The following is a 23,082-nucleotide window of genomic DNA, read 5'->3' as shown; positions in this document are numbered from 1 at the left end:
CAACTCATGCTGTCTCTGCCTTAAAATAAATAAATGAACTTAAAAAAAAAAAAAGAAAAGAACCCCTTTCCCCCCCAGTTCCTATATTTTCCTATATCTAGTTATAATTTATGTCTGCAGGAATGATTTATGTTTTTTAAGTTAATTTATTTATTTTGAGAGAGCATGACCTGGGAGAGGTAGAGAGAGAGGGAGAGAGAGAATCCCAAGCAGGCTCTGCGCCATCAGCGCATAGCCCGACGTGGGGCTCAATCCCACAAACTGTGAGATCATGACCTGAGCCTAAATCAAGAGCCAGATGCTCAACCGACTGAGCCACCCAGGCGCCCTGCAGGAAGCATTTAATAGAGGGCTCTCAGAATTGATGGAAAAGAAGAAGCCCTGTAAGTGTACCTGCACGTGTGAGTGCACACACATATACCCACACACACATCGACTGCTTTCTTTACCTCTGGCACATTTTTCACTGATGGACTAGTCCTAGGAAATGGCCTCTGTCAGATGCCTTTTCTTAGAGGAGCACTGTGGTTTGGCACAGGTTCCTTTGCAGAGCTGTGGCTTGGCTGTATTCCACAGCCTAGGCAGCGTCGGGCTTGTGAGTGAATGACCCAGGGTGGAAGAATGGTATATTTGCTGGATGGGGCTGTAACATGCCTCAGGAGACAATCTTTGCCATTTCTTCTTCTTCTTTTTTTTTTAATGTGTATTTATTTTTGAGAGAGACAGAGACAGAGACAGAGACAGTGCACGAGCGGGGAAGGGGCAGAGAGAGAGAGAGTGAGACACAGAAGCCAAAGCAGGCTCCGAGCTGAAAGCACAGAGAACCAACGTGGTGCTTGAACTCACAGACTGCGAGATCATGACCTGAACTGAAGTTAGACACCTAACCCACTGAGCCCCCCAGGCACCCCAAGTAATCTTGGCCATGTCTGAACCCTGACTCGGATGTCCCGAGAGCTTGTCCTCTGCTGAGTGAGGCCAGGGTGCCTGCATCTCACCAGGGTTTGGAGTGAAGTACAAACCTTGGTGGCTCTGTCCTCAGTGAGGAAAACCAGGCCAAGGTTCCCTGAGGTTTTCTTCATAACAGGAAAGAGGCTGTGTATTCCAGGTGTTGTTGCTGTCGTTTCGGTAATTAGGGTCAACTGCTGAACACCTTTCCCTACTTGCCTTCACTTCTACCTAAAAAGGCAGGAATGAAGAAATCTAAAAGACCGTGTGTTGAATCCACTGTGTCTTTGGTGATGGTACAAGACAGCCTAGTGAACCAGGACTGATCCTTGCTCTGGGAAACATTGCTATCCGCCCACACCAATGAATGTGAATCCCCACCCGACTGGAGCCAATGGTGGAGGTGTGTGTGGGTGGCCATAGGGGTGCCAAGGAGGACAGAGGGAAGATAGGTCGGGGCCGGAGACCCAGACCAGCTAGAGGGCTCACCCTCAAGGGAGTGGTTAGCCATTCAAACTACAAGGTTCCAAAGATTGTGGGTAGCTCTGGATGGATCTGCCAGGGACATGAACTGAGTCTACGTGGAAGTTCCTGTTCTTGGGGCTCAGCCTGCTGATCAGGGCCTGGAGGCAGAGGCCCCGTCATGTGAATGTTGTAAAGACTGGGATTTCTAGAGAGACCCTCAGGTAGGGTCTGGGAGAACAAGTTCAAACTTACCACAAGCTTCTTTAGCAAAAAGTCTGGAAGATAACTCAAGGGCTCTGGAAGACATCCCCAGCTCCACCTGCCAGGGATTAAACTGGGAACGTGGGAATACTGGTCCCTGAACCCTGGCTGGGCCCAGCAGCCTCCAGAATTGCTTTCACTTAATTGCAGTCTCAAGGTCGGGCCATCACCCTGATGTGGATGAGGACATTCCCTATGTGACACAGTCTTTGCTTTATGGGCACCCTCAGGAGAAATGTGACCTACTTGAAGAACTGGCACTTCTCAGCATGAGACTTATTTTTATCTTAAGGACACTGTGAACCAAGGAAGCTTCTCTCAGTGCTGGAAGTTTCTTAAAGTCAGGTGAGAGTATTAAACCTGTTTATAGGGCTTTAAAGTAAGCATTTTCATATTTACTAATTCCTGGCTCCATTCTATATTTTTATCCTTGCTTCATTCCTTCCTTTTGACCTGCTTTTTGCTTAAGTTGCCCTCTTGCATTTTATGCATCCTTTTATTCCCCTTCCAGGGGTGTGCTAGAGCCTTTGAGGTTGTTAAACACTCTATTCAGGAATTTTATGAGCCCCTGGTTAAACAGTTGAGGACTTGAAATCAACCATGGTGGGAGTATTTACACCACAGACATAGGCAGACACTACAAAATAGTTTCTTTTTTTTCGTACAGAAAACTAGTTCACCAGCATATCACTGTCTCTCTCTTATCTAGAAAAGGTAGAGTCTTAACAAATATGTTTTTAAAAGTACTAGTTCTAAAAGTATTATGAAATAGCTATGTTACTTAAATATTATATGTGTGTGTGTGTGTGTGTGTGTGTGTGTGTGTGTGTGTGTGTTTTAAGTAAACTCTACCCCTAATGTGGGGCTGGAGCTCACAACCCCAAATCAAGAGTCGTATGCCCTATGGTCTAAGCCAGTGAGGCACCCATTATATGTGTTTTTATTTTTTATTTTTATTTTTCGAAGTTTTTATTTTATTTATTCTGAAGAAAGAAGAAGGGAGTGCATGTGCGTGCGTACACACACACACACACACACACACACACACACATGCAGGGGGGCAGAGAGAGAGAGAGAGAGAGAGAGAGAGAGAGGGGAGAGAGAGAGAGAATTCCAAGCAGGCTCCAAACTGTCATGCTATCAGCGCAGAGCCCAATAAGAGCCCAACGCAGGGCTCAGACTCACCAATGCGAGATCATGACCTGAGCTGAAATCAACAGTCAGCTGCTTAACTAACTGGACCACCCAGGTGCCTGCCCCTCTCCCCCCTTAAATCTTAGGAACAGTGGCCCTGTTTTCGGGTCCAAAAATGTTTCAAGTATAAATAAATTTATGAGATTGCTTTTTATTGATGGCAAGGGAGAAATGGGATTCATCCAAAATGTGCCTTCTAGTCAACTTGGCTATCCTGCAGCTGTTCTAAAAAGGAGGATCTTTATGTATGTGGACGTGCTGAAAGCTGTTTACGTTTCTGTTTATCACATTTTAAGTTATACCCTGGTGGAGCTAAGATTTTGGTAAATCTAGCAGTATTAGAAGCAAGTTGATATCCCATTCAATGTGTGATGGTTGCCAAGGGACCATTCAATGCAAATTAGAAGTAATAATAGCTCTGGTTTAAAAGGGCAGAGAATTAGGACAGGGAGGGGAAAATGACTCCCTACAGAAGACGAGAGTTTTGCGGTGACAAATGTGGATGCCTGACACACAACACTTTCTGCTCTGTCCTGTGATAGAGAGGCAAGGAGGAATGGGGACAGCACAGGGACAAGGATAGCTACAGTGACTCCTGGCAGGGGCTTCCCTTGGAATAAGCGCAAATAGCTACAGAAAGCATGTTTGTTATCCAGAGTTGGCAGCTCAGCAATTGCAAACTTCGGCAACAGCACGAAAGAGAAGAGGAAAAAAAAATCTCTGGCAGTAAAATTGTAACTCCTGGGCCACAAGCAACCACACCAAAGGCTGCTGGAAAGTGCCCCAAACCTGAAGATCCCCCAAAGGCATTGCAATGAGCAGGTTCATTGACCGTGGAAGAGCTAGCAAAGACTGCGCTTTTACTGCCAGGCGCTGGCCTGCACTAAAAAACTCTTCCCTCCTATTAACCCATTCAGCGCCCACAATGGACAAAGAAACTGATGCACAGATGGGTGAAGTCCCTGCCTGAGATGCTCTGTGAATAAGAGGAGGAGCCAGGATTTGAGTCTGTGCTCTCAACTGCCCAGATCGAACAAAGAAGGATGTGGACGGTGGTGGTCTGAGATGGCAGTGTGCAGGGCATGGTGAAGAGTGAGGACGTGAGGAACCTGAGAACAGTAAACGAGAGAGGCCAATGGCAGATCGAGGGGTGGGGCTGAGACGGCACAGTTCAGGAGGTCTACAGCCGGAACCAGAGGCAGACAAAACCTACCTCCCAAACCTAGACAATCTGCTATCCCCTGGCCAAATAGCACCATATCCTGAGGCCATCTCTGAGCCCTCGTGCTGTTAAAGGCCACCAGAGGTGTGGCCTTTGAGGTTTTGGGGCAGTTAGGGAAAGGGCCAGCCAAGGCTTGCTGTCTTCCCTTTAGTAGTTCGGTGTTGAGAGAGAGAGCCCAGGCAGTTTCTAGAGGGAACCATGCTGAGCTAGCTGCATGTCGGGAGTAGTGACCTATAATCCACGGGGTGGACTGTCATCACACAGGCCCCCCTGCTGGGCAGGGCATTGGGACAGAGATTCAAAGCTCCTGAGATAGTCAGGAGCAAACCCAAAACTGAGCTGAACCTTAAGGGAGAACATGGGAATCTCCATGTAATTGGAACGGAGTGAGCACCACAAAGTGGTCAGATGAGCACAGCCTTGCTTCCTCCTCGTGAACGCCATCTATTTATCCCTGAAGACCACTACCCTTATCAAAGAGCACCGGACACCATCCTCTTTCTGATGCCGGCAGGCCAGGTCCAAGGACCCAGAGGGGGTCACAGGACCAGCCAGGAGGGTCCTTAGCTTCACAAAGAATGGAAATCAAACATGAGCCAACAGGAAGTGAGAGCAGAGTTTATGGAAGATATGGAGCAGATACAGATGGGGCTTCAGGGAGACTCAGGAAAGGAGCGTGAGTCTTGTCTTTGTTCAGGGTCTTGGGTTTTTACTGAGGATGGTGCCTGGTGTGCATGTCCTCTCAGGCACATTCTAACCTCTAACCGGTTAGAACAAAGACAGGGGCCCATATGTCATTCCCTGGAGTCAGGGTGCCTTGGCGTGGAGACGTCTAGCTCCGGTGGTCTGGAATATGCCTATGATAACGTTGGTCATTCTCACCTGGTCCTTCCTTCGATGTTATCTATCCTAGAGAAATCATTAACTCCTCATCCCACTTACAAGGAGGACATACACTATTTACGTTGCAAGGCATGTGTAAAGTTGGGGGGTGGGGTGGTGCAGGTCGTAGCAAGAAAAGGAGCAAAAGGCAGATATTTATGGAGTCCTTCAGTTTCTCTGCGTCATTACTAGCTGAGAAAAATCTTTGTGGATTACTGGTCAAGTAATTATAGATTAAACCACCACACAAACACGCCAGGGGCTAGACCTTGTTTTGTTTGGGGAGCTCTTGCGGCTCGTTTTAGACAGAGCCCTGACTTCTGCCAAGTGACTCTGGTGTTTCCAGCAGCACTGAAGATAGGCTCTGGCTCTGGAGGAAGTGAGCTGGAGGTCAGTGGCCTCCCCTCCGAGCCACCTCCTCCTACAGGACCCAGGTCTTCACAGAAAAGTTTGCTCTCTCTGTTTATTTTATTTTTGTAACTTACTTATTTTTAAAGATTTTTTTTTGAAAGAGAACTTTTTATTATTTTTATGTACAGGAAATTCAACAGCATCCACTTAGCCCAGTTTGGTGGCCAGTTCTTTTTGCCTTTTCCCGCTTGGCAATGTGAGCCACTGACTTAGGACCCAGGACGTTGTCTCTCTGGTGGCTGGTGGTGGTAGATCTCATCATATTTGTCACTGTAATTGGTTCTGATGGCTTCCACCAGTTTAGCCAGAACTCCTTTGTCTTCCAAGTTAATCTGTGTGACAATGGTGCAGGGCTTCCTGTGGACCAGATGCCCCAGCCTGGCCTTCCCCTTGATCATGCCATAGGGAACCGCCACCATTTTTTTTTTAATGTTTCTTTATTTTTGAGAGAGAGAGCACCAGCAGGGGAGGAGCAGAGAGAGAGAGGGGGACAAAGGATCCAAAATGGGCTCCGCACTGACAGTGGTGAGCCCGACGCAGGGTTCAAACTCACAGTTCGTGAGACCATGACCTGAGCTGAAGTCAGATGCTCAACTGACTGAGCCACCCAGCTGCCCCAAGGGAACCTCCATCTTACGACACAGGGCAGGCAGGAAGACAACCAGTTCAGTGGGATCCACATCATATACAATCATTACCAGCTGAGCCTTCGTATTTCCCACCAAGGTGGTGACAGTATTGACTCCAGCTTGAAGGACAGGCAGCCTTTTAGTGAGGACATCCCCTTTGCTGGCAGCTTTCATCTCAGCCCAGGCCAACGATCTCTGCTTCTCTCGCTTTCTCTCTGGTCTGTATCTGTGGGCCAGCTTAAGCACTTGAGTAGCTGTTTGGTGGTCCAAAGCCTGGGTGAACTGGTTAATTACGGGAGGCACTTTTCGACATTTATAGAGAATAGTCCTTTGCCACTGCAGCCTGTGGCATTTGACAAAGCTGGTGAGGCCCTTTTGGGCTGGATGTCCTGTCTGATGCCAAAATTCTTCGGCCTTCTCTCAAACAGGGGAGTGACCAGCTTCTTGGCCTCTTGCTTCTTCACAACAGCAGGGGCCAGGGCCACCTTCTTCCCCTTGGTCTTCTTTCCTTTCAGCATCTTGGATGGCTAGAGGAGAGAGAAAAGAAAAGAGAATTGTAGATAATATCAAGATTATTTATTTACTTATTTATTGTTAATTTTTTTTAACATTTATTTTTGAGAGAGACAGAGAGATAGGAGCAGGGGAGAGGCAGAGAGAGAGGGAGACACAGAAACCAAAGTAGGCTCCAGGCTCTGAGCTGTCAGTATGGAGTCTGATGCAGGGCTTGAACCCACAAACAGTGAGATCATGACCTGAGCTGAAGTCTGGCACTTAAATGACTGAGCCACCAGGTGCCCCTGTTTTTTTATTAAAAAAATTTTTTTTAGGTTTATTTATCTATTTTGAGAGAGAGAAAGAGAGCATGCAAGCAGGGAAGGGGCAAAGAGAGAGGGAGAGAGAGAATCCCAAGCAGGATCCACGCTATCCACACAGAACCCAATGCAGGGCTCCATCCCACAAACCATGAGATCATAACCTGAGCCAAAATCAGGAGTTGATCGCTTAACTGACTGAGCCACCCAGGTGCCCTAAGATTTTATTTTTAAGTAATCTCTACTCCCAGCATGGGTCTCAAACTTACAACCCCGAGTTCAAGAGTTCATGTGCCACTGACTGAACCAGCCAGATGCCCCCTCTCTCCTTTTAAAAACGTTTTAGGAGATAGAATTTATATACCATAAAATTCACCTGTTTAAAGTGTCCAATTCAATGGTTTTCAGTATGTTTAAAGAGTTGGACATACATGACACAATCCAATTATAGGACATTTCCATCACCCCAAAAAAGAAATCTCTTCCCCATTTGTGTTCACACCCCATCCTTACCCCCAGGACGAGGCAACCACTAACCTACTTTCTGTCTGAACAGTTTTATATGCTGATAATATGATATGTTGTGCAAGCACAGCATCTGCCCCACACCTGGGGTGAGGCAAAACAGACAAGTTGACCGTTTTTGTGTGAGCCAATATTCAGTCCCACAAACTAAAAAATTTGGTAACTTGACCAAGTTAATGGGTTAAAAAAATGCAATTACCTATTGCTTACCACCTTAGAATATAGTCTGTGATAGACCAGTTCAGAATGATTGGCTGACTTGAAGGTCTGAGCTTTTAGATTGCCAGCTGACTGTAGAACTGCTCTTGAGAAAGTAGGGCAAGTGTCTAGATTTTTTGGGTTGTTTTCGATTTTCTTTTCCTCTGAAATTCCATGTCACTGATGTAACGTGTACCCTTGGGTTCTCCTCAGAATATGAGCTGCTCTTACAAAGCAGCCTTCGTGAGGAAATTGGTCCCATGCTAGACTCAGAACGTCACACGTGTATTTGAATCTTGCCTGTTGTATTAGATGGCTGAGTGTGGATGACTCCCTCGCCTTTCTCTGGTAGACCCTTTGCTCCTGTGGGTTTTCCTCCACTGGACCATCTGGATTCACCCTTGTTATAATTTCTCGCAGTTATAAAAACCCTCTCTTTGACCTGGTTTCCCCTTCGGATACTGCCCATCATCCCTGATTCTCTTTTCAGAAACTTCTCTGATGGAATTGTCTAAGGTAGCTGTCCCTACCTTGTCTTTGGTTCTCCCTAGAATTCACTCTGGGCAGGGCTTTGTACCTGCCAGTCCACCAAAACCACCCACAGTGTTGCTGCCAGTGACCTCCATGTGGCCAACCCAACAGTTGACCCTCAGCCTCTCGTAGCTTATCGGTTGCATTTACACATTGACTATTCTTACCTTCCTGAAACACTTTCTTCTCCCGGCCTCTAGAGCAGCAATGTCTTTTTTTTTTTTTTTTGGCAATGGGGGGTGAGGAGAGAGGCAGAGGGAGAGAGGGGAAGAGAGAGACTGAGAGAGAGAGAGAGAGAGAGAGAGAGAAAGAGAAAGAGAGAGAATCTCAAGCAGGCTCCATGCTCAGCACAGAGTCTGTCACAGGGCTTGATCCCATGACCCTGGGATCACAAAATCAAGAGCCAAAATCAAGAGTCGGATCCTCAGCCGACCGAGCCACCCAGGCACCCCTAGAGCAGCACTGCCTCTTGCTCTCCTGTCTCACGGCTCCTCTATCCAGTCTGCCATGCCGGCCACTGGTCATCATTCTCGAACGTGTCTAAATGTGGGGGAGCCCCACTTCTTGCTTCTCCACCTCGTCTCTCCTCTGCCTGCGACACCCTCCATGTGATTTCATACAGGCTACTGGGTACATTAAATACTATCTCTGCTGACTTCCAGATTTGCACCTCCAACCCATCCCATCCTAAAACTATGGGAATTCAAGAGAATTGCTCATGGAGACGCTGGAAATGAGGGTCAGAGTTAAAAAGGGAGATGTGGCAACAGAAGCAGAGGTCAAAGTGATGCAGCCATGAGCCAAGGAATAAAGGTCACTTCTAGACCCTGAAAGAGTAGGGAAACAAATTTGCCCCTGTAACCTCCAGAGGGAACACATTTCTGCCAACACCTTGTTTTTAGCCCTATAAGACTTGTATCGAAATTCTGACTTCCAGAACTGAAAGATAGTAAATCTGTGTTGTTTTGTGTCATTGAGTTTATGATATTTTGTTAACATCAGCAACAGGAAGTTAATCCAGGGGGTAAAGCTGACATTAAGGTGCTCATCTCCTGACTCCTGTGCTGATGGCCTTCCTTCCATAGCTCTGACCTGCTGATGAAGCACAGTGATTCCTTGAGCAGGTTGAAAAGCCCCAGGCCCTGGCATGAGCCCTGTGCTGTCACAGAGGTGTGGTAGGTGATGGAAGGTGGGGAGCCTCATTCCAAAAGGTAGGGCTAGCTCAGGTGTGATTCAGACAAGGACAGTTGCCAGAGTTTTGAGACCTAGAATCCAGGGTGGTCAGTGCTTAAGAGTTAGGGAGGCCACTTAGTGCTCTCTGCCTAAGTGCTAATGGGACCTTGGACTTGGGATCAGGAGGCCTACTGGAGTGGAGCAGTGGGACCTCAGCCACTGAACAGCACTCCTGGCTTGGAACCAGAGCAGAGACAAGTGGTGTGCATGGGTGGGGAGGGCCGGACCTTCAGGCATGCATGAGAACGCCATGGTGGTCACTGGTGTTAAAGGCATAACGAATGAGACTGGGGGATAAAGTGCTAAGCCTAGGCCACTCAGCTCGGGGTTGGTGGGGAGGCTGGGTGACCAAGTCGCTTACCCCTCCAAATGTAACCACTTTAAGGACTGAGGTGGGATTGGTAAGTTTGGAGGGAGAGGACATCAATGAAAGCAGCTTCCAGAAGCTGAAGAAGGTGGGAGCAGTTGAGTTGATATGAAGGCTAAGGTTTCCCACCATTCTAGTAGATAATTTAATAGAGTCACAACAATTTGGAGGTGATGCAAAGTCCTACTAGCACCGGACTATAGCTGTAATATAAGGTTACATTTCCTTTTAAATGCCCAAATTCTAATAGCTCAGTGGCACTTAATCTTGGTTGGATACTGGAATGAACTGGGGAGCTTTGAAAAATTCTAGGGCCTGGTGCACCCCCAACAGGGGTCCTATCCCTGGCTTGACATGTGGGGAGGCAGTCTGGGCACTAGGATTTGAGGAAGCCCTTGAGGGCCACTACGAGTGTAAATTCCTCCAGCTTACTGTATGTAAATTGGATCTCTCCAAGTATCCCACAGCTGTGCCCAAGGATTCCCCAGATATATGCTCACTGGGGCTTAGGGCAGGGCCCCTCCATGGTCTCCGGCACAGCCTCTTGGCTGTGCTGTGCCACTGCCTCCTCTTCTGGAAACCTCTGGCCTCAAGAGAGGCTGCTCTCCCTACAGTTACAGGCTCCAAGTAGAAGACAGGCCTTCTTGTGAGTCCCCACAGGGCAGCTGAGGTTGGGCAGTGCACCCCAGGCCTTCCTGAGGCTCCAGGTAGTAAAGGGGAAGCACACCAGAGAGCAGCTGACAAGCCCTAAAGATAAGGTGGCTCATGGGGCCTGCAGAGCCAGGCCTGTCCTCAGGGACACTCACAGGACCACTCACTGCCAGGCATGCTCTGGACATCACCACCACTCAGAGAGCAGATCCTGCTGCCCCAGGTGGCTGCCCCCTTCTCTCACCCAGTATTAAGGTCTGGTCTGAGCCCCACTTCCAGCCCCAGGACGACTGACAGTGAGAAGGTCCATTCTTGAAAGGGGAAACCTGCCCTCCCTCTTATGGCTTCCAAAGACATTAGAATATAAATGTACAATGTTCACCCTTTCAGGGGAACTGTCTGAGCAGCCCGTGGCCTGTAGAACAGCCTCCTCCAGTGGCGGGTGGAGGGTAGAATCTGAACCCTCACTGTGGGCCCCAGAAAACAACCACCCAAAATAAGCCAGACAATAATAGGTGGGAGTTCACAGCCAGGGTCCATTCAGACAATGGCCATGTGTCTCCCAAAGAAACAGTGTTAGAGGGTGGTCAGATTACAGAGTTATAAATACAAGTTAGTTACAAAAATGAATATTTACATGAAATGAGAAAAAAAAACACAACCAACTTCAAATTTTAAAATGTTAAAAATGCCTTAAGTAGCACAAAATCCAGGAAAATAACCTGACATTTTAATGAACAGCCTGACACGCCTTTATGTTTGTCCCTATTCTTTTGACTGCAAACTCCTTGATCACTTACCACATTCTCCAGAAAGAAGAGAAAGAGAATAGTTTCTATCTGGCATAATTTCAGATTAGCATAATTTCGTTTAGCATGACTGGTGAAAATTTACTTCAGCTGGAACCCCAGATTTCATCAGGACAAGATGTGTCAGATTTATTAAAATGGAATCTGACATGTTGGGATACATAAAACATGCAACTCCATAGTGATGTAGTCAGTGTTGGTAGTATTTTTCAGGTTTATATCCCACAAACGGAGATTCTGAAAACGTCTACCGAGAAAAGAGCATGGTATATTTATAATCATATAAGCTTCATTATCTAGGCTGTTCCTACAAGAGAGAATGCCCATTCTGACGAGGGTTGAGGAGGACTGAATCCTCTGTTTACACTTTTCTGTACCTGGTGATTCAAGGAACTTCCTGTAGACCAGCTACTACTGGCTCTGTGCATTTCAAACTTTGTTTCTCCTCCTGCCCACATGTTTCTGTGGCTGGATGCCCCAAGACATGTTCAGGTTACAGTACGGCCATGAGCCCTCAACTTTCATGGCCAGGCTGGGGGACCCTGCCCAGGGGGTGGTAGCCCCGTTCCTGGAGGAATAAGAATTCCAGGACAGTCAGCAATAACTGACCTACACATGCAGACCACATAAATGGATCTGCTAAATCCAAACTAAATGTATGCCCAACCTGATCCCCCAAATGCCATGGCCATCCACAGTCACCTGGCCTAAAGAAGAGTGTGACACGGGGCACCTGGGTGGCTCAGTTGGTTAAGCGTCTGACTTCGGCTCAGGTCATGATCTCACAGTCGGTGAGTTCGAGCCCTGCATCGGACTCTGTGCTGACAGCTCGGAGCCTGGAGCCTGCATCAGATTGTGTGTCTCCCTCTCTCTCTGCCCCTCCTCTGCTCATGCTCTCTCTCTCTCAAAAATAAATTAAAAAAAAAAAAAAAAAAGAAGAGTGTGACATAGGGAGTTTGGAGTAGACCTGCGCAGTAGTCTCATTTGTTGGTGGTTAAAAGACCTTACTTTTAGAAATTTTACAGAAATATATGATGATGTTTCCAGGGCCTGCAAAGTGAAGTGGACCTCCAGACCTGAGGAAGTTGGGCCTGTTTTCATATGAATAACAAAAAGGCATTTAGAATGTTTTTCTTACAAGAGACACTGCCTCAAAACTCAAGACTCCACCATTTGGAAGGCAAAAAAACTGCTCGGATTTTATTTCGTTTTATTATTATTTTTAAGTATTTATTTGTTTTGAGAGAGAAAGAGAGCAAGAACCCACGTGTGCGCATTGCACAAGATGGAGAGGGGCAGACAGAGAGGGAGGGGAGAATCCCAAGCAGGTTCCATGCTTTCAGCACAGAGCCCCGCATGGGGCTTGATCTCATGAACCGTGAGATCATGACCCTAGCTGAAATCAAGAGTCCATCACTTAACCAACTAAGCCATCCGGGTGCCCTCTGCTTGAAATTTTAATTTAAAGTTTTCCAGCATCTGTTTATTAACAGGTCGTTTTTTTTTTTTTTTTTTTTTTTTTTCCATCCAGAACTATCTACTTGCTTTTTTATATCTTCAAGGACACCTTGCTGATGTTTTAGTCATCTGGTGTCTGTCACTATATTAGTGTTTTGCAAACCGGAGTGCACACATTCTTGATGAGAATTTTTTTTTAATTTTAGAGAGTGCGCACACGAGTGGGGGAGAGGGGGAGAAGGGGAGAAACAGAGAACTCATGCAGGGCCCACGCTGGGTGCGGAGCATGAGACAGGGCTCTATCCCATGATCCGGGGATCGTGACCTGAGCCAAACATGAGAATTTTATTTTTTTTATTATTTTTTTAAAAATTTATTTATTTTTGAGACAGAGAGAGACAGAGCATGAATGGGGGAGGGTCAGAGAGGGAGACACAGAATCTGAAACAGGCTCCAGGCTCGGAGCGGTCAGCACAGAGCCCCACGCGGGGCTCGAACTCACGGACCGCGAGATCATGACCTGAGCTGAAGTCGGACGCTCAACCAACTGAGCCACCCAGGCGCCCCCCTGATGAGAATTTTAAAATGTTATATTGAGTAAAATGGTACAGGTGCTCTGGAAAAGTTGGGCAGATTTTTTTTTAATAAAACTAAATATACAATTACCATACAGTCCAGCACTCTCCTTCCTAGGCTTTCATCCCAGAGCAATGAAAATTTATGTTCACACAGCAACCTGTACATGAGTTCATAGTGACTTTATTTGTAATAGCCACAAACTTGATATCCCCCCGATGTCCTTCAACAGGCAAGTGGTTAAACAAGCTGCTGTGCCTATACTGTGGAACACTACTCAACAATAAAAAGGAACGTACCATGGAGGCACGCTACCCTTTGGATGGATCTTAAGGGAATTCTGCTGAGTACAGAAGCTGGTCCTGAAAGGTTGCATCCTGTACGATTCCATTTATGTAACATTCTTTTTTTTTTTTTAATTTTTTTTTAACGTTTATTTATTTGAGACAGAGAGAGACAGAGCATCAATGGGGGAGGGGCAGAGAGAGAGGGAGACACAGAACTGGAAGCAGGCTCCAGGCTCTGAGCCATCAGCCCAGAGTCCGACGCGGGGCTCGAACTCACGGACCGCGAGATCGTGACCTGAGCTGAAGTCGGACACTTAACTGACTGAGCCACCCAGGCGCCCCTGTAACATTCTTGAAATGACCAAAAAGAGAATGGATCCGTGGTTGCCAGGGACTTGAGGACGGGTGCGGCACAGAAGGGAGATGTGTGTGGTTATAAGAGGGTAGCTCTAGGGATCCCTGTGGTGACAGAACTGGTCCTGATCATGACTGTGATGGTGGAGACTACACACGGGGTAACATCGAATAGAACTAAATACACACAAGGACTCCTGGGTGGCTCAGTCGGTTAAGGGTCCGACTTTGGCTCAGGTCACCATCTCACAGTTTGTGGGTTCGAGTCCCACATTGGGCTCTATGCTATCAGAGCAGAGCCCACTTCAGATCCTCTGTCTCCCTCTCTCTCTGCCCCTTCCCCACTCACAAGCACGTACTGTTTCTTGAAAATAAGTAAACATTAAAAAAAAACGGAATACACACAAAAATAAACACAAATCAGTTGGTGTATGTTAAGCCAGTGAATTCTGATGAAGACTGGTGCGTTGTCACTGACGTCAATGTCAACATCCTGGATATGATATGCCTATAGTTTTACAAGAAATTACCACTGTAGAAACTGGGTGACAGATACATGGAATCTCTCTGTATTATTTCTTAGAACTGTGCGTGAATCTACAATTATCTCAAAATAAGTTTAACTTAAAAAAAGCTACATGGATATTTTCATGGTAATAAAAGGATGATTATCAGTGTATTCTGGATGATACACGTGACCTCTTTCTAGCCTTGTAATCTAGTTCCTTGGAGGATATCAGTACTTTCTTTGGCATGACTGTTTATGGCCAATCACTTTGCACCAGTAACAACCATTAGGCAAGAAAAGAGTCAAGGACAGGCCTCCCCAGTGAGCAGGCCAAGTGTCAGACACATGGTACAAACCAAGGAAGATTTTGTAAAGGCAGGACTGAGAAAAATTCTTACTGATTCCCAGGGTTGGTTTTATTATTGTAATGCTACTTAAATACATATAAGCTCTGGGAATGCAAGCTGGTGCAGCCACTCTGGAAAACAGTATGGAGGTTCCTCGGAAAACTAAAAATAGAACTACCCTATGACCCAGCAATTGCACCACTAGGCATTTATCCACGGGATACAAGTGTGCTGTTTCAAAGGGACACATGCACCCCAATGTTTCTAGCAGCACTTTATATATAAAGAATATATATATATATATATATATACACACACATATACATACAATGGAGTATTACTCAGCAATCAAAAAGAATGAAATCTTGCCATTTGCAACTACGTGGATGGAACTAGAGTGTATTATGCTAAGTGAAATTAGTCAGAGAAAGACAAAAATCATATGACTGCACTCACATGAGGACTCTAGGAGACAAAACAGACAAACATAAGGGAAGGGAAACACAAGTAATATAAAAACAGCGTGGGGGGGACAAAGCATAAGAGACTCATAAATATGGAGAACAAACTGAGGGTTACTGGAGGGGTTGTGGGAGGGGGGATGGGCTAAATGGGGAAGGGGCACTAAGGAATCTACTCCTGAAATCATTGTTTATTGCCAGTCACTATATGCTATATAGCTATATGCACTATATGCTAACTAATTTGGATGTAAATTTTTTTTTTCAATGTTTATTTATTTTTGGGACAGAGAGAGACAGAGCATGAACGGGGGAGGGGCAGAGAGAGAGGGAGACACAGAATCAGAAACAGGCTCCAGGCTCTGAGCCATCAGCCCAGAGCCCGACGCGGGGCTCGAACTCACGGACCGCGAGATCGTGACCTGGCTGAAGTCGGACGCTTAACCGACTGCGCCACCCAGGCGCCCCTGGATGTAAATTTTAAAAAGTAAAAAATAAAATGAAAAATAAATACATACATACATACATACATACATATAAGCTCATCTACAGCTATAAAGCCAAAACAAACCCTAACTGAATGTAAGAAAAACTACAAAGCCAATAAAATTGAAATTAGTAGTATTAATTTGATGCAGTGATTGATGCTGATGTGCTGAAGGCAATTCGCTGATCACGAGGTAAGGACTATATTCACATTACTACCGAGTTCACCTACCACCTTCATCAGAAGATGGGATTTCTTTACTTACATCTTGGACTTTCTAGGGAGCTAGGGAGCAAGTAGGAAAAGGCCTTAGACTTTCTAGAATAAATGCAGCAAGGACCACTAGTTCTCTACCTTCACAAGACACATCTTGCTGAGACACAGCCATGACCAGCTTGGTTAGCTAGTTCCCTGGCCTTTGTCAACAGGGGATTGCTTTGTCAAGGGGATTGCTTTTGTAGGCTGTCCGCTTATGAAATGACCACAGAGAATCCAACAATCTTGATGAGATTTAAAAAAATTATGAAAAGCAGGCACAGAAACTAAATATTTTAGCACTTGAGAGGAAAAGGCACAGAGCTTCTGAGGAAATTACTGTATGACTATATTACACGATAAATAACATTCATGGTAATAACTGAGCAATAAATGAAAGGTTGAATTAGGTTAAGAATCTCATGTTTAGGAAGACTGGGCAGTCCCATCGGGACCCTTACGTGTTTTTCAGCTCTGGTCCTCAAATGAGCACGCTTCAGTTACCTTCAGACCTGTGCATCTGTGGCTCTCCCTCCCGCAGGGAGGAGGTGGCTGTGTGTGTGTGTGTGTGTGCACATGTGTGTGTAGGTATGTGTGTGGTATATGTGTGGGGTGGTGTATGTGTGTGCACGTGTGTGGTGTTTATGTGTGGTGTGTGTGTGTGTGTGTGTGTGTGTGTGTGTGTGTGTGTGTGTTTGGGGTTAGAGTGGGGGAGGGGAGGCTGTGTGTGTGTGTGTGTGTGTGTGTGTGTGTGTGTGTGTGTGTGGTTTGTCTGTGTGGTGTATTTGGGGGTGGGATGGGGGAGGGGAGACTGAGTTCTGTGACTCACAGAACAAATGCCTCCTGCATGATTAATCTGTGCCCCAACCCCCGCCCCATGCTCAAGGCTGCTGATAATTGCCCCCTGTTTCAGGAGTTTAAGGCAGCACATCTGACCTTCTGAGCTTTTATCTTTACACCTCTTCATGCCTCTTGTGACAGATAATTATGGCTGAGTATGAGCATCAACAGGAAAGCAGACCTCTTATCTTCCTGTTGGGCACTTAAATGAGCATTTTAAGACAAATTATTAATAACTGTGCTTGAAAAAATATCGGCAAAAGCTTCTGAGATATTGGATTGTTGTATTGTGACTGGAAGAAAAAGAGTCCATTTCCAGGATAAATAGGGGCACATTTATGAAGTAATTAAATATTAATTTATGCAACAAATATTTATTACACATACTCAATATTCAAGATATCTTATTAGGGGCCACAGGGTACACAAAGCCATATGTGATTGAGTTCCTGATCTAATGGAGTTTACAACCCAGGACTTTAGAAAAGATTTATATTTTCAAAGTCCTACACTATAAAGACGTGTCAAAAATGTAGTTCAAAAAAAATGTGGCTCAGTAATAGCACTTGTGGAGATGAGAACTGGGGGTGTCTAATGAGAAGGGGCACTCATGGGTGCTTGGATGGCTCAGGTCATGATCTCACAGTTTGTGAGTTTGAGTCCTGCATCGGGTGAGCTCAAGCCCCACTTTGGGTGAACATGAGCCCCACTTTGGTGAAACACAAGCCCCAGGTGAGCCCCACTTCTCTCTCTCTGTCTCTCTCTGTCTCTGTCTCTCTCTCTCTCTTCCCCTTGCTCACTTGCGCCCCCTCTCTCTCTATCTAAAAAAAAAAAAAAAAAAAAAAAAAAAGGAGTATCAGAGCTGCCCCTGGAGGGGTGGGCAGTGCAGTGACAGGTGGGACTGGGGAAGGGCTCGCCGTGGAGGGACGCTGTGAGCAAAGTCATGGATGGCGTTGACTGTGAGATGCTGATGGAGGAGAAGCTGGAGATGGACAGAGATCTGGCCGTAAACCATTTTTAAATGCTAGACAGCCGTTGGCAGTTTCCATGAAGAAGGCCCGGAGAGGGGAAGGGGAACTAGTTTAGTAGTTTCAGAGAGTCTGGGAAGCCTGTGTCAAGTGAAGTCTGAAGGAGGGTGAGATTCACTTTTTGTCAGAAGCTAGCACCGGGTTTGATAAGGCTAAAAGTGGGGTACAGCAGGGAGGGGACCCAGCCTCCGAGACATTCTCTTCCCCAACTTCAATGATCTGAAATTAACCTACTAAATCTATCTCATCTGCAGGTTGCCATCTTGCAGTTTTGAGCTGATCCCACGGTCACGTGGTTTCACACGAGGTGCCTTGAATCTTCCCAGAAGGTAACCCACACCTGGCAGTGAGTCCCAAACCTGCTGGAATTGGTTCGAAGCCTTCTCCCTGCGGAGCGTGCCTGGCACCCAGGATGTGCACAGCCGATGGCACAATTCATAACCGTGGTTTCTAGGAAAGGTCTCGCTCAGACCTTCATTTATTGGTTTGTTCATTCAGCTGAGTATTCTTTTTTTTAAACATTAAAAAAATCTCTTTTACTGTTTCTTTATTTTTGAGAGAGAGACAAAATGTGAGCAGGGAGGGACAGAGAGAGAGGGAGACACAGAATCCAAAGGAGGCTCTAGGCTCCAGGCTGTCAGCACAGAGCCCGACGTGGAGCTTGAACCCACGGACTGCGAGATCATGACCTGAGCCAAAGTCAGACGCTTAACCGAGGGAGCCACCCAGGCGCCCCATTCAGCTGGGTACTCTGAGCCCTGTGGTGTAGCCAGCAGCTGGCTACCTGCATGGATGCCGGCCACGGTGAGCTGCTCTGAAATCCTGCTTTCCGGAGTGTGTGGGGCACATTGGTGGTTTGTCTCACAGGCCAGTTCTTCCCTCTGGAGGTGGTGGGAGTAGAAGGTTATCTGCCGGGCAGGATCTACACTGACCTCCAGTGAGGAGTGGATTGAGGGTCACCTCTGTGGGGAGCCTGGAGAGTAACATATCATATCACCTCTGAACGTGTCACCAGGAAGGAAACCGCATTGCTGGTGCATACGGCAGCTAGAGCGGTGGTATTGTGGTATTGTGGGTGCTTCATCTGTGCCAGGCACTGTGGGCCACATTCTTTGGCCCTCATCCCATGCCATGGTGCCTCATCCCCCCCTGCGCTGTAAGCGCAGCACTATACCCCCATTTTAAAGATGGAGAAACACGGGACACCTGGGGGGCTCAGTGGGTTAAGCGCCCAACTTTAGCTCAGGTCATGATCTCACAGCTCGTGGGTTTGAGTCCCGTGTCGGGCTGTGTGCTGACAGTTCAGAGCCTGGAGCCTGCTTCGGATTCTGTGCCTCCCTCTCTCTCTGCCCCTTCCTTGCTCATGCTCTGTCTGTCTCTCTCTCAAAAATAAATAAACTTAAAAAAAATAATAAAACAAATAAAGATGGGGAAACAAATGTGTTTTCACAAGGATCATGTAATGTTTCCCGAGTTACACGGCTCATGAGTCACATTTGAACCCAGATTTGAACATTCTGGCTCCAAAGCTTAGGCCCTGGCTCCTGGATCCCCCTAGACACTGAACCTTCCTACTGTCTCTTTGGGTAGAAGATAGGATTGCATTTGGCTGCAGGTAACAGATGCTGGCCACTACGGCCTGAACTGGTATAGCGTTCGCTATTTTATTTCCAGTGCTTAGCACAGAACCAGGCACACGGTCAAGCCTCCGTAAATGTTTGCTAAATGAATGAAGAGCGAATAATTTCCTTTGATAGTAATTCTTCTCCTACCTTCCATCAACAAAACATTGTATTGTTAGTGTTCACTCCTGCTTCGTGGGTGACAGAGAAAACCCTTGGCTGCTCTACCTGTGGAAACAACTCTGGGCAGAGGCCAGGACAGGTTGTTTTTGTTTTTGTTTTTTAATGTGGATTCTTATTTTTCAGAGAGAGAGAGAGACAGAGCGCAAGCCAGGCAGGGGCAGAGAGAGAGGGAGACACAGAATCTGAAGCAGGCTCCAGGCTCCGAGCTGTCAGCACAGAGCCTGACGTGGGGCTCGAACTCATGAACCGTGAGATCATGACCTGGGCCAAGATTGGGCATTTAACCGACTGAGCCACCTAGGCGCCCCTGGACAGGTTTTAATATCCCCGTTTTGCAGAGGGAGAAACTGGGGCTTAGAAACTTTAAGTGACTTGTCTGAAGTCCCAGAGTAAGGGCATTGTGGCATAGAATTCCAAAGCTAGCTAGCAATATGTTTGTCTATCTATCTATCTATCTATCTATCTATTTAACTGTGAGGTCAGTATTCCTTTTTCATCACTTGCTTTTTCCTCTAAATAACATGGTAGAAGCCAAGGTGCATGGACTTTTTTTCTTGTTAGCATTCCCTCCAAACTAGGTGTAGAGGTTTTACCAGTGGGCCTGTTGTATTAAATACCGTAATCCAGTAGCCCGCAGCCTTTCCTTCACTGTGTGGGCTCCTGTCTTGCTTAGGGAAGCATCTGTGAGTCTCATGTTTGGCAGGCAAGGGAAGAAAATGTATTAGGTTCTCTAACATGATCATAATATAAAAGAAATTTATGGTGCCCCAGAGGGAGAGAATTATAAATGGATGAAAGGTAATTATTTAATGTAGAAGCGCTTTTTTTTAGGGTGTAAAAATAAACAGGAGAAAATAGAGACCAAAGAGAACCCGTGGCCAATGAAAGGCAAATGGGCCTGTTTCGTGGGTGCCCCTGCTCCAGCCCACCTCCCTGCTTAGTGATGGCCATTTTTAAACATTTCCTACTTTGTCATTTAGAAGTAGCTCTGCAGTCTCTCGCTTATTTGCCAGTCTTTGAGATGTTCTAGAGCTCCCAGTGAATGAGGGGCCTCTTTGGCGCCGCCTTTCCCTCCCATGACTTGCCCTCACCACCTCCCTCCAGGTTTGGGCTCTGGGCCAGGCATGGCGGAGATGGCGGTGGCCGGGGCTGCCGAGTTCGCCAGGCCAGGCCGGTCAGCATGCCCGGCTCAGGGCCCTCTGTGGGCCGCCCCCATGAGGGTCAGGGGGCCTGTCAACCAGGGAAGCCAGGCCTTTGCTGACATTCACATGCCAGGGTCCTTCACAGGCTGTGGTCTCTGCCGCAGCCTTTTCCCTTCCAAACTCCGGGCAGGGTCCCCTATAGCAGGACACCCAGGGGCCTGCGCCCCAGATGCATGGCCCAGGGTGGGGTTCTGCTCCCAGCCCTCCACCTGCAGGCCTCAGTCTGTCCAGCTTGCACCATCGCAGCCCTGCCGAATGGGGAAGCTGCCAGGACGCTCTGTGCAGTCCAGTCCTGCCCTGAAATCCAACTGTGCTTCACCAAGGCCACTGGCCTTTGAGGAAGAAAATCCGCCTCTTGTTTCCCCCACATCTCCCCCCACCACTGTTCTTGGGGAGGCCCCGACCCTCCACCACATGGTCTGCACTTGCTGCAGATGCTCTTTGACTCATCCAAAGCATCTTTTCTCCTCTGTTCTCAACCTGCCACCCTCCCTGTGCTGGTTTCCTTGTTCCACCGTGTGGCGGGTGCGGTTCTGTGAGCTGGGGTTTCTGCTCTAAGCTTTTCTTTTTGATTCGTATTCTGTCTTCACACTGCCCTCTCACTGGCACACACAAGCCAGGCAGCTCTGGCTAAGCGTGGGCATGTAGGGTACCACTGGTTCCCTCCAGGACCATGAGGGGTTGGGGGATGGGGAAGGGCCCAGCCAGCCAGTTGGGGCAGGAGACTTGTGTTGTTCTCACCTTCCTGCGACAATGTCACCTTCCACTGTTCAGGCCTCCTCTGCTTCCCACCGGCCTTGGGCTCACCTTCCAGCTTGGCTGGGGCCAGGGTTTTCTGGCTGCTCCCCTCGGCCCAGGGTAGGGCAGAGCACCCACCACTGCCCCTGCCCCTCTGCTGTTGCAGCTGAGCCCCCATGTGGGCCGGGCCTCCGACTAGGGTAGAAGACCCCACCCACAGCACCCAGGGGATGTGCCATGGGGCAGGTGCAAAAGGACTCCAGTGGTCTGAGGTTTGGCCCTTGCTGGCCCACACTTCGGTTGCTGGTTCCTAGAGACCAGCTCTCCTAGCGTCGGGCAAATGGGCAGGGCGTGTGTTTGCTTGTCATGGATCTGTTTGTGGGATCTGCTCATCACGGCCTCACCCTCTCTTGCTGCCTGGCCAGGGCTGGGGTTTGAGTGTCCCTGCTGTTGCATCACCATGGGGCTTTCTCCTCAGTGTCCTGGCTCCCTCTGTGTCCCTTAGTTTCTCAAAATACACCACAGGGTGCCACATATGTTCACAGTCAGAAGTGCTGATAAACACGGGGATAACTTCGTTTTCCTAAAATGGAACTCAATCACGCAAACCCACTTATGCTGCTTTTCAAAGGCAAGGTCATCGTGTACTGAATTTCAGTTTCTTCTGAGTTTAGTCAGAATGAGCCAGCCCCCTGAGCGTGGCTGCCTGGGGACGCGAATACCATCTGGTGTCTGAGGACTTTCTAAGCAGAGGTCCTGGTGAGCGGGGAGCTTCTCCCAACAGCCAGCAGCAGGACATCACCTGGTGGCTCCGTGACAGGTTCTCCTTTCTCAGAGGTCCTGTCCTGGACCCTGAGAACACAACAAAGTCTTAAAAAGTGGGGGATGCCCAGAAGAGACAGACATAAAAGCTCCAGGAGCTTGTGGAGGGCAGGATCCGGGGAGTGGGAGCTTCTTGGTGGAGGTGAGCAGAGGGAGTGAGACTCCCATGGCAGGCATGGGCACGAGGACAGGAGCCCCATGCCTGTTTAAGCCATGGGGGTCCGTTTTCTGTTCCTTGAAGTGGAATGCAATTCTATTTAACACACAAGGGACAGAACAAGACACTAACCCTTTTCTCTCTCTGCTGCCATCCGCTGATATTTTCCCTCAAGCCTGCAATGTTGATGCAGTCTGTTCTTTCTGCCTCCCTCTCTCCCTCCTTGTGGCCCATGTCATGTGGCCCGTGCACTGTCTTCCTTCATACCTTCTCAGGTCACTTTTTTGTGATGTTTACTGCAGCACATCTCCTGCCCTGCCCTCCTAGTCCCCTTGTCCTGCTTTATTTTTCTCCCAAGCACTGTTCCCCTTCCATCGTATTTGCTTATTTGTACATTATTTGTCTCCCCCTAGAACGTTACCTTTGTAAGGATGGGGTCTTTGCTTTGTACCTGCTGTGTCCTCAATGTCTAGAGTTCCAACTGTCAGATCTATCTAGAATTCCAACTCTCTAGAATTCCAACTATCCAATATATTCCAACTATATTCCTTGAATGAATGCATGGATGTAACAAGAAGCCTGGAGGTAGAGGATAGGGCTGGTGTGTGGCCTGTTG

At 47.5% G+C, this 23,082-nt stretch overlaps 1 pseudogene; it reads right to left on the bottom strand.

The window, feature by feature from the left end:
- Window positions 1–5,530: 5,530 nt before the first annotated feature.
- Window positions 5,531–6,573, bottom strand: LOC123587630 (annotated as a pseudogene).
- Between the last annotated feature and the right edge of the window lie 16,509 nt (window positions 6,574–23,082).

This window comes from Leopardus geoffroyi, chromosome D3, assembly GCF_018350155.1.
Source record: "Leopardus geoffroyi isolate Oge1 chromosome D3, O.geoffroyi_Oge1_pat1.0, whole genome shotgun sequence".
In the NCBI taxonomy this organism is placed as follows: domain Eukaryota; kingdom Metazoa; phylum Chordata; class Mammalia; order Carnivora; family Felidae; genus Leopardus; species Leopardus geoffroyi.
This window is presented reverse-complemented; position numbering and strand designations above follow the sequence as displayed.